At 31.3% G+C, this 16032-nt stretch overlaps 1 protein-coding gene across 4 annotated transcripts in view; it reads right to left on the reverse strand.

Moving 5' to 3' along the window:
• Positions 1-16032, reverse strand: part of LOC112692512 (cardioacceleratory peptide receptor) — a 342250-nt gene that overhangs the window by 259913 nt on the left and 66305 nt on the right. For 3 of the 4 annotated variants that reach the window (XR_003149419.1, XM_025567190.1, XM_025567188.1), the window contains exons 2-3: positions 11022-11057; positions 3192-3255 (exon numbers count right to left, since the gene is read on the reverse strand). The gene's annotated coding sequence lies outside the window, so the exon portion shown is untranslated. The remainder of the gene's footprint in view (positions 1-3191; positions 3256-11021; positions 11058-16032) is intronic. The other variant, XM_025567189.1, reaches the window with a different exon arrangement.

Below are 16032 nucleotides of genomic sequence, written 5' to 3' on the forward strand. Positions count from 1 at the left end.
AAGCGGTTATACGATTCTATTGTAAATGTTCACGAGTCAGTAACTAATAAATGTGGAACGCGATGCACTGCGTATATAATGTATAGAACATATATTTAGATGTTCTTTAAGATTTCAACAGCGTCTTATGATTTTTAATAAATCATAAGTTCAAAAGAAAACATTATTTCGTATCTAAATTCAATAACGTATCTAAAAACCGATGAGTGGAAAAAACGCAATTTTCCCTACATATATTATTGACTAAATGATTTAAATTTTATATTAAATTGAACCGAGACCAGGCCTGTATTTAGGGGGGTGGCACGGGTAGGCACATGACCGGGGGCGTGAAGTCTAAGGGATGGCAAAAACTTTTTGCAAAACTAATTTTAAAAATGATTTACCTAATGAAAAAAAAAATAAAACAATAAAAAAAAGAAAAAAGTAGGTATGTTTTATTATGTTATAATTTGTAAATTAAAAAAAGTATTAAACGATTTTCATTTATAATTTATATTTTAATATTAAAGAATCTCGATTATGGACAAAATAATAAGTGTTATGTTATTATTATTATCTTTTTTTTTTTTTTTTTGGGGGGGGGGGTATAAATTATATAGCCGGTGGTATCAAATTTTTAAACATGGGCCTGATCGAGACGGAATACTGTTGTCCGTACACAATAATATGCATAGAGTTCGTGTAAACTTATTATACGTCTGCACGTGATAAGAATAACAAAAAGATATATTCAATACCGTTAGATCGGATAATGAACGCTTTACGTATATAATATACCTAGTTCAATATTATTAAAACTATATTATAACAGATCGATACGTGCGGTTGTCGGGTCAGAAGAAAAATAATATCAAGACGATTCCGATCATAGTCGTGCGCATCGAAGTGTTAGCAATGCGGAATAGATTTAAAAATATAAATATAAGCACATAAGTATAGTGCATTCATCATTATCATATTTAAACATTACCAAACATTATCAGATTTCGACTAAAAGGATTGTTCCAATCACTAAAATCATTTGAAATTTAAGAAACAAACAGTATATCTTACTAATATACTGTTAAGATTTGCAATCTTAATATGTAAATTGCAAAATACTGCTGAAAAGTAAAAAAAAAAAAAAAACCAGAAAAATGTACCACTTATTCCATTCCTAACCTAACCCGATCGAGAAATTGTATAATTTTTTTTTAAATCGGTTTTATATAAAATATAATTTACACCAAAATTGTTGAAAAATAAAAAAAATTATTAGTACATTATTTAGAATTTATTTTGTTCCTTTCTCTCTCGTTCCCTATAAAAAATGGGTGTATCATGAACTACCGGTTTTGGGGGTGGTGACAGTAGTTGTATTCGACCGTGGCTGTAGTAATATATGATGTATCAAAATTCGTCGCTGACCTGTTGCGTTTGTTACGGTTAAAGGTTTACCGAATAACATTTGTGAACCCTAAGCGTATTAGATTCATTTTTCCGGAAACGGTTACGGTCCGGGTCTTACATCTAAGTATACGATTGATGTGTACGAAAATGTATGTGCACACACAATGCCAGTGACATCATATGAGGAAAAGTCGCAAAAGTAATGTATTGATTTTAGACCCCTGATGTATTCAAGTGTGTGGTTTTTCGTTAACGATTTTGAAAAAGTTACGGTTATAAAGTGCTGTATCTTTAAAGTATGGATAAAATACTATAAAAGTTCAATAAAAATATATGTAATGTCACGTTTGATTTTAGTAATAAATAAACCAAAAATTCGTAATTTTTAACAATATTATAAAGATTTAATTAAGATTATTTTTCTACAAAGTTTGGGGTAAATCCTGCAACCCCTGAAATTTTGCTAAAATCACGACTACCGTGCCGTGCATATATAGGATGCTTGGAGTTGCGTGGAAACTTTTCTCTTGGAAATGCACAGCCATTTTTGCAAACATTCTGCAGGTACACTATCAGCACTTATATGTTCAAACGCGCAGTGATTGACACCAACTGCGACTGCACCATGCCATTTCGTGATCACGGCGAGCTAATACAACAAATGTTTTATGCAGTAGATAAACAAACTAGACCTGTAAGCTGATTTCAAGAATTTTCGCAGTCTGTCTTCCTTTAAACAATCGTTTTAAGAATATGGTGTAATTATTGAAGTAGCATTATGTGTGCTCATTTTGGGGTTCAGTTGCCTATAGGAGTGCTGTTTAGGGTAACGTGTGTCATTGTTACGACAATGTCCTAGACATGTTTTTTACGTGGACGGATGTTGGGTTGTCAATAAACACCCGGCTAGTTTATGCGATAGCGACGTGCGATTTATATTAACATAACAAAACGCATACGATACGGAAGAAAAGTGGTACACTAATGTGAAGCAAAAGTGCTTAAAGTTTAGTTTATTAAAACGATATTTGTGTATGTTTAATGAACATAAGTACACTTGTGTGTACGCATTTGTGTGTGTGTGTGTGACCGCGGGCTTCATTGCTAAACGAACTGCCACTATCAATCCTTATTATCGTTTTTTTTTTTTTTTTTAATTATATAGACATCATATATTATGGCGTTGGGATTCACTTTTGAAATGGTGTTTTTTATCACTTCTGATATATGTATTACACTTACCGGCATTGTTTCGCGTTGAATAATGCATTGTCATAGGCGCAAATAGTTACGCGCAATTCATAGAGCCTATATTTTAGAAAGGGAGCTTTGAGTACGCTCTCACACCTCCATCTACTAATTAATATACAAATAAAATTTGCTTCTTGCTACAGTTTTAGTTCAATTCTTATTAAGACAATGAAAAAGCGTGATTTAGTAGACTAATTTTTTATTTTGGATATTCCCGAGTAAATCGAAATCTATGTTACACTAAATAACAAGAATTGTCAAGCTCTAGAATTATTTCGTGTATTTAGATTATAGACATAGGGATGATTAGATTTTATCTCAATTTCAAAATTCTGAGATTCATTATTTTTAATTGAACGGGACTATAAAAATATGATGGAGGACTAAGCTCGCGTTTACCAACAAGTCGACCACCGCAACATCGAGTATTAATGTACGAATGATCACGTACGTATGAATGTATTACACGCGCGCGTGCAGTGGCTATTAATTCGGAATTGTAATGAAAATCATAAAAAATTATTATCATTATAACAGACTGAACTTACCGTATTTCACGCCGATGGATTTACGCTAACGTTGCTTGAACTGTCAACCGTCAAAAACGAATGTCTGAAGAACAAAAAAAATTTTATCACAATTATTGTTAAAATAAATATAAAAATGCACAACTATAAGTACAGTCTATCGTTAAATGAGTGGTGCACAAAGTGCAACAAATGACTTTAAATAACTATTAAACGTTTTCTCGTAGTAGATATGATATAATAAGTATGTACATGTACCCATAATATACACGTGTAATGCATAGGGTCATTGGATTATTTCTAGTAGTGTAGATCATTATATTATCGTTAGAGTGGAAAATGTAGTAGTCAAAACAGTCGCGTTGTCGTCGCCTGTGTGAGCAGGTCAACGAAAAATATTTCCGAAAACAAACTTAAAAGAAACCAGTGGTGTCTTTGGGGGGAGGGGGGCTATTGCCGTCAAGGTACCTTAAAGTAGTGGCCTTTTTTTCTTCGAATATTTGTTATTTATTATCAATATTATGCTTAGAAAGTACATAAATGTGAATACATGTATGAAGTTAGCCCTCTTCCCCCTAAGAAATAAAAGGTTCCTGGGACGCCACTGAAAGCAACTAGTAAAATAATTACAGATGCTTTTACACGTTTGCTAGAAATCGATTATAGAAATGCCATATAGTCATATATCCGCCGTCGCATTGTCTGTTCTTTAAACAGTGATTACATCATAAAGTGCTTGTTTACTGCTGAACATGTATTATATGTAACACGCCCAGGCGAATTCGACAAATTCATAAAACGCATCCGATCGGACACGATTCACTTACAAATAAATTGTATTGTAAAATCGTCTTTATACATAAAATATTAGAATATATCATATATAAAATACTTGAGTGGTTCAGAAAATATCATATTTATTTTTGTCTATAACAACCTTATTTTTATTGTTTTTACGTAGGTATTGCTAATGCATTATTATAATATTTTTCACGGTATTATCCGAAATATGTTGTTGCCGCAGTATGTATATGTGTGTGTGTGTGTGTGTGTGTGTGTGTGTGTGTGTGTGTGTGTGTTTTTGTGTTACTATATGATAATTAATTCATAGATATTCTTCACCAATATATATTGTATAAATGTATATATAAGTAGTTGTACCAGTTTTTAAACGTTATTTAATGTGTAGAGTATTTTATAATCATATACTATATAATACGTATATGTATACATGTTATATGTTAATGCTACTGACAAATGTTCCTCTGGCGACCAGAATTTTAAACAAATCGTAATATTTTTTTTTTCGTGATTGAAATAGGTAATAATTATTATTTATTACTTTCTAAAAGACTCCTGTAGAAATTAATCATTAATACGTGCATGATGTATATTATTATAGTTTTATTTTACTTTTAAGGATTTTAAAATTTTAGATATGACAATCCATTCCTGTACTTGATAACATTCTTTATGTATGCATTCTTAAGAGAAACAAACATTCTCTACTAAAATTCACATCGAACAAACCTAAAATGTAATTGTTTTCGATGAAAATTTAAGTGCTTCTCAATGCTCTACGTCTTATTTGTTTACGCCTACGCTTATTATAAATCAGAATCAATGATAATATTATTATAAAAATAAGGTAGAAACTCGACTTGCACTGTTATCCCTCAGTCGTTAAATCTTTATAGACAAAGATATCTGTTCTACATAAATACCTTGAAAACAATTATACCGTCCCGTTATAATTTGAATCAACTTTATTATTTCAATGTATTAATGAATGAACAAATAGTTTAAAATAGTTTATGTATAGAAATAAATAAATGCTTATCTGGAGTATTATTAAATAATAATTTATATAATTGATATATTAATATAAGAGTATTAACTATTTACTATTTTTTTAATTTAATTTGTTTTTATTTTATTATCCATTATTTTTGTTTAATTTTAAATTATTTAAAGATCGTGCAATAGTAAATGCTTACACTTCGAATATTAACTAATTTTACTTGTTTTGTTTGCAATACGTTATATTATACCAAATCAGAAAAGACAACGCGAGTATGCCGACCAATGAACGCATTAAACAACAGCTATAGATTCGAATACAATCGGTGTCAACGATGTCATCACGAAATATAAGTTAATATTTTCTCGGGGAAGGAACCATGTATAATTATAATCGTATCATGTTTGTCGTTGTAAAATGATAATTTTACGAGCTTATAAGATAATATTTAAAGATATTTATTTATTTATTGGATAAATAGCCTGAAATTTTTTGAAAATATAGGATAGAGCCGTTTTATATTGAACCTAAGTATGACTACCAAACAGTATCAAAGTTTCATTACAAAATTAAAGCCTAAAATCAATTTTTTTTTTTGATAAAAACCACTTCCCCCCCTTCAACAGTACGTCATTGGGACCGATATTTAGATATTGTAGTTATTTTTTAAATATTTTTCACCCGATTAAATGTTTAGGACTTCGGTGCCATCGATAACGCACATATCAGTAATATATTATAGTATATTTTAACTATGTCTATAGGTACTTAAACAGTTTAAACAATTTCAGCCATAGGTACTGTTGGTTTTTGAACTTAATTACGTTATTTATCCTTTTTTGTAATCATGTAAATATTTATATTATGATTACATGATCAATCATAATATTAATCCCTAAAGGTAATATTATAATACGAGCTTATAAGTAATAAAAAAAATAATCAACTGACCGTATTTTTATCATTCGCTATTAATCCTTTTTACACACTTTACTCTTTATTATTTATTACAGTTACAAATAAAATAAATCCAATCATTATCAGTGTGTTAAGATTATTGAAGCTAAGTGTTCCATTTTTATGAGATTTTTCTTCTTACATTTTTTGTATTTCACGCCGTATATTATCACAACATAGTTTGTTATTTTATTCATAATTATACTACGAAACGTTCACGATCGGTCACGATAACGGACTTAAATTAACTGTTTTCATAAATTATATCAACATTATTTCAGTCTATAAAATCTATAGAAACAAGCTATTGTATTGATCTCATAAGTCTAAAATATGTTTAGTTTAAATTGATTTATTTTATTTATTTACTATCTTATATTATATGCTGTAATTTAATTATTATCTAATATATAATTCATTTTATATTGACAATGCACAATAAAAGTTTATGAATACTACCCATAAATTTTTGGACTGTCCTTAAGTTTCTTTCTTATTTTTTATTTCATTAAAAATATCTTAATAAATAATTCATAAAGTCAAAACTCAAACGAAGCCGAATGGAAGAACTATCATTCAAATTTCAAAATATATAAAGAGATGTACACATGGGCTGTCTTTTTCTTCTTTTATTCTTTGATTTTAAAGTTTGGCTCACATAGGGATTTATTTTTGGATAAGGGAAATTTCGAATATTTGTTTGTTTGTATAGGGTTGCCATTAGTTACTTTAAACTTTAACGTTGGCCAGTGAATGTTTAAAGCGATTGATATATAAACATAAAACGTGGATCATTTTGAAAAAAAATCGGCAAGATATACGGACGGGAATGGAACGTGGTCGAATACGGTTGCGGGAAGGTGTATTCACAGATATTTTACCTCGGGGTAATTCATCTAGTAAACACATGTAAAGACGAATAAAATATGTGTAATATTTTTATTTTCATTTTCACTCGGCATTAATATTTGTGATCGCGAAACTCGAATGATCGACTCGGTGATATTTGTAAACTGATGAGGTCGATCGACGAAAAGGACTTGTGGGACTGTAGTTGCAGATCGTTCGAAACGTGTTGTTTTCAAGTACCCGGCACCTGACCGCGGTGACCGGTAATTGTATCCGTGCGAATAATGCAAATAAAATCGCTCGACAGACTGTAATCCGCGTAGCGTATACATTCGTTTGTGCGCGCGTACAACAATTTGTACTCGTTGTGCGACCACTGCGTACACGCACGTACACTGTCTGCTTATTACGGAAACGCATCAATCTGGTTTGCATAATAAGCACTTGAATTATTATCCAATAAATAATCGAATCCCGAACCCGTTAATCCGCGCATTCGTAACACACGATGTTCATCATCGACTGTCGGCGGCCGTGTACGTATAATTATTGCACGTGACCGCCGGTAAACGATCGGAACGCGCCAAACGAATGACGAGCGTCCGGAAGCAGCCCGACGAGCAAATTGCTTATCAATTATCATATCGTAATTTCTTATCAAATATCGTGTTATGTTTGAGGGCGCGTATTGCAATAAAAATGTTGGTATAAAACTCAATTTATTTTGGCTTATTAATTCAAACGCTTGTATCACAAGCAGATAAATTAAACGATGGACAACTACGTAAAATCAATTTGTCACAAGACTCAAATTTAAAAATGCTTAATGAACAAGAATCTAATATTCCTGTTTCATTAAATTAAAATGTAAGAACCAGCCAATTAATATGTGAAAAAATAGTTGCGATTTTTTTTTCATCCAAAAAACTTCGTTTCAAAATACCGGAAGTACAATGACTAAATATACCAATACTAAACGTAAGAAAACAAATAATAGATGACTCGAACGAAATATATGGGTCCCAGATATTTTAATCTATTCTGCGGTTTGACCATGCATATGGAAAATAAGACATATAATTTGCTATTTACATTATGCTACCTACATTTATATACTTATTGTTATTATTATTATTTCGAAAACAATATTTTTAATTATTTTAAACTACATTTATATTGCAATTTTTTATATTATTTTATTTATTATTTTTTTTTTGTACGTTCGTGTAGATGATATTTAGTAATGCATACTATTGGGTTATTTGATACATATATGATAATTGATAAGAAATCACGTTAATCGATAATCGATGAAGAATTTGCTCGTGGGCTGTCCTTTAGACGTTCGTGAACGAATGTATTTGTTGAGCGCGCACGTCAACGTCCGGTCGAGGATCGAAAGATGCATCAGTGGCGGTGTACGGGGCAGGGGAAGAGAGAGAGTAACGAATTGACGCGCGCCGCGTGTGTGAACGGTCGAGGGGTGAAGTGCAAGAAGTGAGTTTTTTCGGACAGTTCTGGAAACACCGATAAAAAACCGATTGCGATTACCGGTCGTGGCCAGCGCCCCGGGGGGACCGGTGTTTTCGTTGCACATGCGCGCCCGGACGTGTACAAGCGTACGCTACCACGTGACCGGGTACGCGCCGCGACGACGTATAATTATCGACGGCTCCGTCGGTCTTTGTGCGCTCGATGGACCGCGCGCGCCATTGTCCCGTGCGGCCCGTGTGGAATTTTCCAACGTTTGGCGCGTGTTTCCCAAATCCGCACGGTCTCGGTTTTCCCGTCGTCGGCCGAAAACCGTAGGCTGGCGCTGGGATGACGTTCTTCCACCCGGCGGCGCCGAAACCTACATATTTATAGAGTCACCTAATCACCAGCGACCGTCAACCGAAAGTTTAGAAACGTTCGACCGAATGCAAACGATTTATTCGCCGAGATAGGCACAGTACGCCTATCGGATATCAGGCGGGTACCAATCAAAACGTGTTTTCTTCACCTGATGTTCGACATTTTCCCCAGGAATATTCTTTGGCGGGCTACAAATTCATTTCTTAGTGTCCCGACCACAGAATACCCACTCCCGAAATAAAATCGTATTTGCATGGCGACCGCCGTACACGAACGTGAGATTCGACGCCACAGGTTCCACATAGTTGCACAGCGTTACGTACAACAGTATGGGCTATCGGCGGTACGTTCGCCTTAGTGCTTACCGTTACGTTTCTGTTAGATTTAGCGGGGGTGTAGGGGGTGCGGTGCGCCAGAGTTTCCGAGCTCCCAGAGACCTCTGAAACCAAAATCTAGAATTGACAGTTGCCTGTTTCGTCATTTTTTGTGTTAATTTTATAATTTTCCGTTGTATTTTGTTCAACAAACATTTAATAGAGAATTCATAAATCGAAATGTCTAAACGTATATCTGAAAATGGCGCGTAAAAATTTTAAAACAAATTACTTTTACAAAATATATTTTTTTTTAAGGGGTCTCCAATTGGTGTTTGTTCAGTTGGACTTTAATGGCATTATCAATTAATATTAATTTTAAGTTATGAATCCAACAAATTCAGAATTTTAGTAGGAATTAAGAAAATGTGTATTTTAATTCATATTACAAGGTAACAATGATTTTTTCATAATTTTTAGATCGTATTTCCTTTTCCTTTCGGTAACTCAGTTTCGCATTTCAAAATTTGTATTGTGCACGATCTGCTAAAAACGTCTGGGCATGTTCATGATGTCATGATATTCATATTCGCATATTGTCCGCGGCAGTTAACCACGTGAAACCGCTCGTGAAATAACTTCGTCTGATGACGAATATAGGTAGGTGGATCCGTTTTAAAAAATTTCATCGGCCAGCTCATAGTTCGCGAGTTCCTAATGCAAGCATGTCATCCATGAGAGGAGGGAGTTCACGGGGTCCGACATCACCTCCCCGGCACCCACGAAATTTTTTCCGTCCATTAATATCCTAATCTTTTACGATTGAAATATAAATAAAACGCTCTAGAAATGTAATGAGAAATAAATGTTTTTTTTTCAACTTTAATCTATGAAAATTGTATTTGAAAATATTCGTTGTTGTGAGAGGTTTTAAAGTTTTATACGGAGAGAATGACATTTTTTCATACCCTCGCTCAAAATATGATTACGTATTTACTTGCTTAGTATCTGTACGCGTACATTAACTATGTTATGCTTCAGTTCATTCTATATGGATTAATAAATACGCTTCTGTTATTTGTTCCCTTTTTCAAGCATATTTATATAGTATATATTATAAATATTTATATTTATATATTATAAAGTTGAACAATTGCAAGGACAGAGTTCTTACATATGTTGGTCTTAAAAATAGGAAAACTTGGTACCTAATGATATGTGCCCATTTAAACGTAGTTGCATCCGATTTTAATTATACAATTTGTAGTATAGTTGGACGAAACCGAGTTCTTGACATTTGCTGCAGATACACGTGGGCTAGTGAATAATATAATTTATTGTCCTGAACTCTGGAAATTATTCTTTTTTAACGTTTCCTCAGATAACTTACATTCTTACATATTTTTTTTAGATTTCACTTGTTATTCAGAAATATAGTACGTTAAATACATTATAGTTTAGTTTTTGTGCATAGATCAACTGAATTGTAATGGAATCTAATGAAATAAACGATCAGATTAATTGTTTCTGAGTAATTCGCTACTGTAAATTTTTTTTTTAAATTACAAGTATTCTTAATGTCTTATTATGAACACAATTTAACATAACCGTTATTTATTTTAATTATTGCATTATTTCTATACTTCTAATACTAACAGTACTCGTTGCCTCTGAGCATAATATTTTTAAGCAATAAATATGTGTGAATATAGGTTAGGCTATTATTTGATAATACTTATATTGAATTCATATGAATTATAATACCTAATATTAATATAATAAGAATTACTATAGCACATAATATAAATTAAATAAATAATAAATACATAAAATATTTTGAGCAATTAAGTACCTACCACCAATATTCTAATGATTAAAATTAATCATCATATTTAAATTTTTTTGTTATTAAGAAATTTAAATGCGTGGCATTTTTTTTTTTTTTTTTGTATAACTATCTTACGATATAAATGGTTTACAAACCTGACGACTAACGACTACGAGTAACTACAAAATGTGTTGCACTGTTGTACGAATAAAAATTAAACTTAAAAAAATGGACAACAGTTAACTTACCAAGATAAGGATGAACCGGGATCCGAGACGTTTAACCTAATAAAAAAAAAAAAATTATAACCTTTGCTCAATATCAGTCGTGTAATTGTCGGGACACCATATGAATAGTAAATAATTTCTATTGAACATCGGGGGTTCAAGTAGTTAAAATTAGTGAAAAATGTACTTAACCATTTCATACAAGATTTACATTTCATATAATTTATTGTATTATATTAGTATATACCTAATAGTTATACATGGTAAATAGTAAGTTTAAATTTAAGTATTTGTATAGTAAGAAAATAATATGTAGTTCACTGACGTATAAAAAAAAGCTACTAAAAACAAATAAAACTGATGGAAATGAAATAATACTTTTGGTTTATTATGTTATTTAATAGCTTTTATTTTATATGGTGTGAAGTAGTAAACTAGATAGTAGATACGCCAGATTTTATAGACATGAATTATATACTGTTAACATAAAATAAACAACTTAATTAAATAGCCGTATTAAATGTTTGTATTAGTGTTTATATTCTTAAACTATTTTAGTTCCGTTATTATTATATTATGGATTTTTATGTTATTTAAAATGTTATTTATTTTATTTAGAAAAAAATAAAAAGCTTGGTTAAAAATGTAAAAGTCTACAAGTATTCGTGTATATAAATTACTTTACGCATGTTTTTTTTTTTTATTCAAAAATAAATCAAATAAAAATGAAAGATCATATTTCTCTTTATTCAGACAAATACTGAATTTCCGGTATTTCACTTTTTACGAGAAGAAGAAAATTAGCTATACGATATTGTAACTAAAAAATATCCGTTCGTTTAATTCACTTCATATTGCGTAGAACGCATTTCGAATAATCAATTAATTTGCACATATATTATCATACGAAAATACCAGATTTTCTTATTCACTACACAACATTTGATCTTCGATAATGTTAAATAGACTTATAATTTAAGGAAAAACTAGAGTATATTATCACACTGAATACATAGGTGCGCACACGGGGGGTGCCGGGTGAGCCTGGGTACCAATACCCCCTCCCCGAAAATTTTGTAAATGAGGTGCCACAATTTAAGTCCAAGAGTAAAGGGCCCATATTTTAACTAATATTTCTCAGATCAAATGTAATTTATTCAAAATTATTTGGTAAAAAATAATTGATGTTTTACAATGGAAAAAATAAAACCAAATTTTCTAAATATTTGTGCAAAAACTTATTATAATATAACAGCTAAAATTGACTGCAAAAGTACAAATCATAAATAATTAAAGCTATCTATGAAAAATATATGAGATTCAAGAAATACATATCTGTTGAGACTAATATACCACAATATTAAATAAAAAGTTAATGTTATGTTTATTTAATTACTATAAAATATACATTTATTTTATTATTTTATTTATATTGTATTTATTTCTTAATTATTTTATTAATTATTAATTTAAATATTATAATTTATCAAATGTGTCGATACATTTTGTTAAGATAGGGCCCACAAGTATTGTAGGCACCTCCTGAAATATAGGTCTGCGCACACTTATGACCGTACACTGCAATATCCAATCAATTTAAAAATGGTATAATAAATAAGCAGTACCTACCACGAACTAAATTAATCGATAATTAACTATAAATTCAATACGTTTAACAACCCAACTGAAAATCGTGTTGTCAACACCCCCCGTCTCGAACATTTCTTCATCCTGCAGAGAAACGTCGAAGGATAACAACAACGGATAATATTTATTTTTTTTCTGTCCATACCGATACACACTGCGATCTGTATTGTACAAACGTTGTCTATACAGTACACCTGTTTATAACATTACCGCTGCATGACTTCACGAACAAGTACGTTGTCTAAATGTCTAGGCTCCTTATACGCACAGCTGAAGCCAATTATTTACGCATTGTGAGTGTGTGCGCGCGCGCGCGTTTTAATCGGATAAGAGATCATGTTTTTAACCTTACTCTTTACCTTTATTGATTATTTGTCAAAAACGCAGGATTCTATCGTGAATCATGAGTAAACTGTTACTAAAGTCAGCCCGACGGATACACATAAAATTATATCTATGCTATGATTGGGACATATGGTAGGAGATATCGCCGGTGGTGAATGTTATCCGATAACTCTATCACATGCTCTATCTCTCTCTCTCTCATTTTGTGTGCACATGCGTTTGATACTATTTTGTCCCCACTTTAGAGCGTCTCACTCGGATTATTTTTTCATCAATTTACAATTGATAAGCACAACAAAGCCATAGGAATATAATTGTGTACACGAAAACGCAATTCAGTGCCAGCTAAACCATAATAGTACGACCAGTACCATAGTTTTCCGATACGTCGGAAACAAATCAAATGTTTATCACGTGCGCACGCGGTGTAACGCCGCGCTGTGACAATTTAGGAATAGGTGAACAAAACGCGATAATAATAAACACGTCGGTGTTTTAAGGACGGTCCGTGCGTTGTGAAACGTATACCCTCGGACATGGTCGTGCAGAGAACGTAATACACGTAAAAGAATGGGAAAAACAAGCGAACCAAATTCTATAATATGACCCAGTATTTCATTGTATGAAACCAAAATTAAAATTAAATAAATATAATATGGTGAGCGAATCGAGTGTTTAGGATATAACGCGTCTAGGTACCGAATTCAAACCTTCATCGCGAAGTGTTTAGTATTTCATACTCATTTTGTTATACGAATTCCACGACCTGTAATCGGCTAGACGGTATTGAAAAACAAAATACGAAATCGTGCGTTATGCAATTTATGATGCATATATTTTTTAAACGAAGTACCTTTTTTCTTGCAGAAAAATGATTGCATCGCTGCAACTCGTTTGCGCATTACGATATCAGTTGTTTATCTAAGAATAAATAACTCTTTTGCGCACAACGACACTTTCAACACATGCCACGTGCTTACATATATCGTCACAGACTGCAGTACAAATTATCAAATATATTATCTTAATATTATCTTATAATCGACTGTGTAGACTGTAGAATATATAAATTTGGATTTTCCAAACAACTTTCAGTAAAGTTTCAGTAGGTATGGAACTATGGATATGCACGGTGCAGTGGTGACTAGTGTGTTGACGACGTAAACTTTAATAGGGCGTAGACATTTCTAATACTTTTGAACCTCGGTGAGGAAAACGATGTTTTAATATTGATAATTATAAATTTAGTGAATACCGTGTTTTAATGAGTGGATATTCAAATTTTAGATGCACAATAAAAAATGTCCTGCGAGTTTTATTGTTAATAAATGAGGAGTATAATAATCAATGATAATAAGCAAACGAGTTCTGGCATTAGAGATTTTCGCCACAGGTAGCCAAAATATATGTGCGCAATCGAGTTGTGCATTTTTGTGCAAACAAGTTGTAAAAAAGGTAAATGTGCGCAAACAAGTTGTAGCCATATTGCATCGGCAATGTTATAATAAAATCAATGGCATAACAAACGTCTGTGCGTTCGAAAATACTTCATGGTCTAAGCACAACGATGAGTTTTTAAGGATATTCTCGTGCACAAGAACACGTTCATTTTAGACCAATACCGCTCGAAGATTCGCGTAAATAATTATTTTTTCAAAATTACCCGATACGCTAAATGATTGATCGATGAGGAGCATTCGAGTGTTTAAAATAACATAAATTACACTAGGAATCCAAATATTTTCGAACGCATTTGATTTTAATAAAAATAATTTTTTCTATTGAAAGAATTTTAATTCTTCTGAAAAATATTAAATAATACCGGTTGCATTAATTATTGCTGTCCAAACATTATCCCGTTTATCACGCACAATGTTCAAATTTTAATTATTATATTAATAAATTTATATCACGTAAAATAATTTTTAACTGAAAGGTTTTATGGATATATTTGATCGGTTCTGTTGTGCCGTATGAACCAATTGGATTACTTGAACTGGGAAATAATAATTAAACGGTATTTAATAACAGGTATATCTCTACACAAAAATATTTTGTATATACTATTATCATATTTTGAAATTTCAGCAATCGCCAATAATTTGGTACGACCGTGAGTGTTGGATGGTAACTAATGTATGTTGCGCAATTATTGTGTGTTCATAATGAGTGTAGCTATATGGGGGAGGACCTCAAAGTATATAAAAAATGTTTTCCGTTTAGTGAGTTTATGTTGGTTAGGCAGTACACTATTGGCACTGTAAAATTAGTTACGAAATCTAAATAATGAACAAAAATATCACATTAACTTAAATCATAAATTTATAATTTTAATTATTTGAATTATCATGGGAGCTTAAGTCATATTTAGGTATAATAAACAATATATATTACATCGATAACTCTTATTCAAAAACGTACTGGATTTGAAAACTTAAAAGTAAAAAAAATGAAAGATGTAATATTTAAAAAACGTATTCTAAACTAGTGTAAACATGCGTTTTACTTCCGAAGAATAATTTAATTGTTCATAGAAATCACAAAATATAGTAAAAACCTGTTCTAGTACCTTGACAGTCGCCATTATTTTCAGGTATCATTGAAATAAAAATTTCCAAAGCTTTCATACAGCAGTTCAACAATCAATTAATATTAATAATAATACCTAAATTTCTCATTATATTTGCAGATTTAACAAAAGAATGTAAATCCTCTTTTCTTTTGTTGTCATTTTTGGCTCAGTAATCGCAATTATTCACTATCTTATTTTTTTTTTTTTTTTTAAATATCATTCAACCCATTACGAATATTGTATGTATATATATATAGTAAGTATAAAGTAAGTTAGCAATGTACGAAAGAATTTTTAATTTTTTTATTAAACAATCAGAGTTATTTATGATTTAAAATATCCATTAATTTAAGCTCGCATTCTAGTGACGATAATTTTGTTATTAAAATATTTAGATTAATTATTACAAAATTATAATATTTGTGAAATATTTACAATCAAATTGTTAAAAGATTTACAAAAAAATAG

This window comes from Sipha flava, unplaced genomic scaffold (genome assembly GCF_003268045.1).
Source record: "Sipha flava isolate LNK unplaced genomic scaffold, YSA_version1 74_pilon_pilon, whole genome shotgun sequence".
Taxonomy (NCBI): Eukaryota; Metazoa; Arthropoda; class Insecta; order Hemiptera; family Aphididae; genus Sipha; species Sipha flava.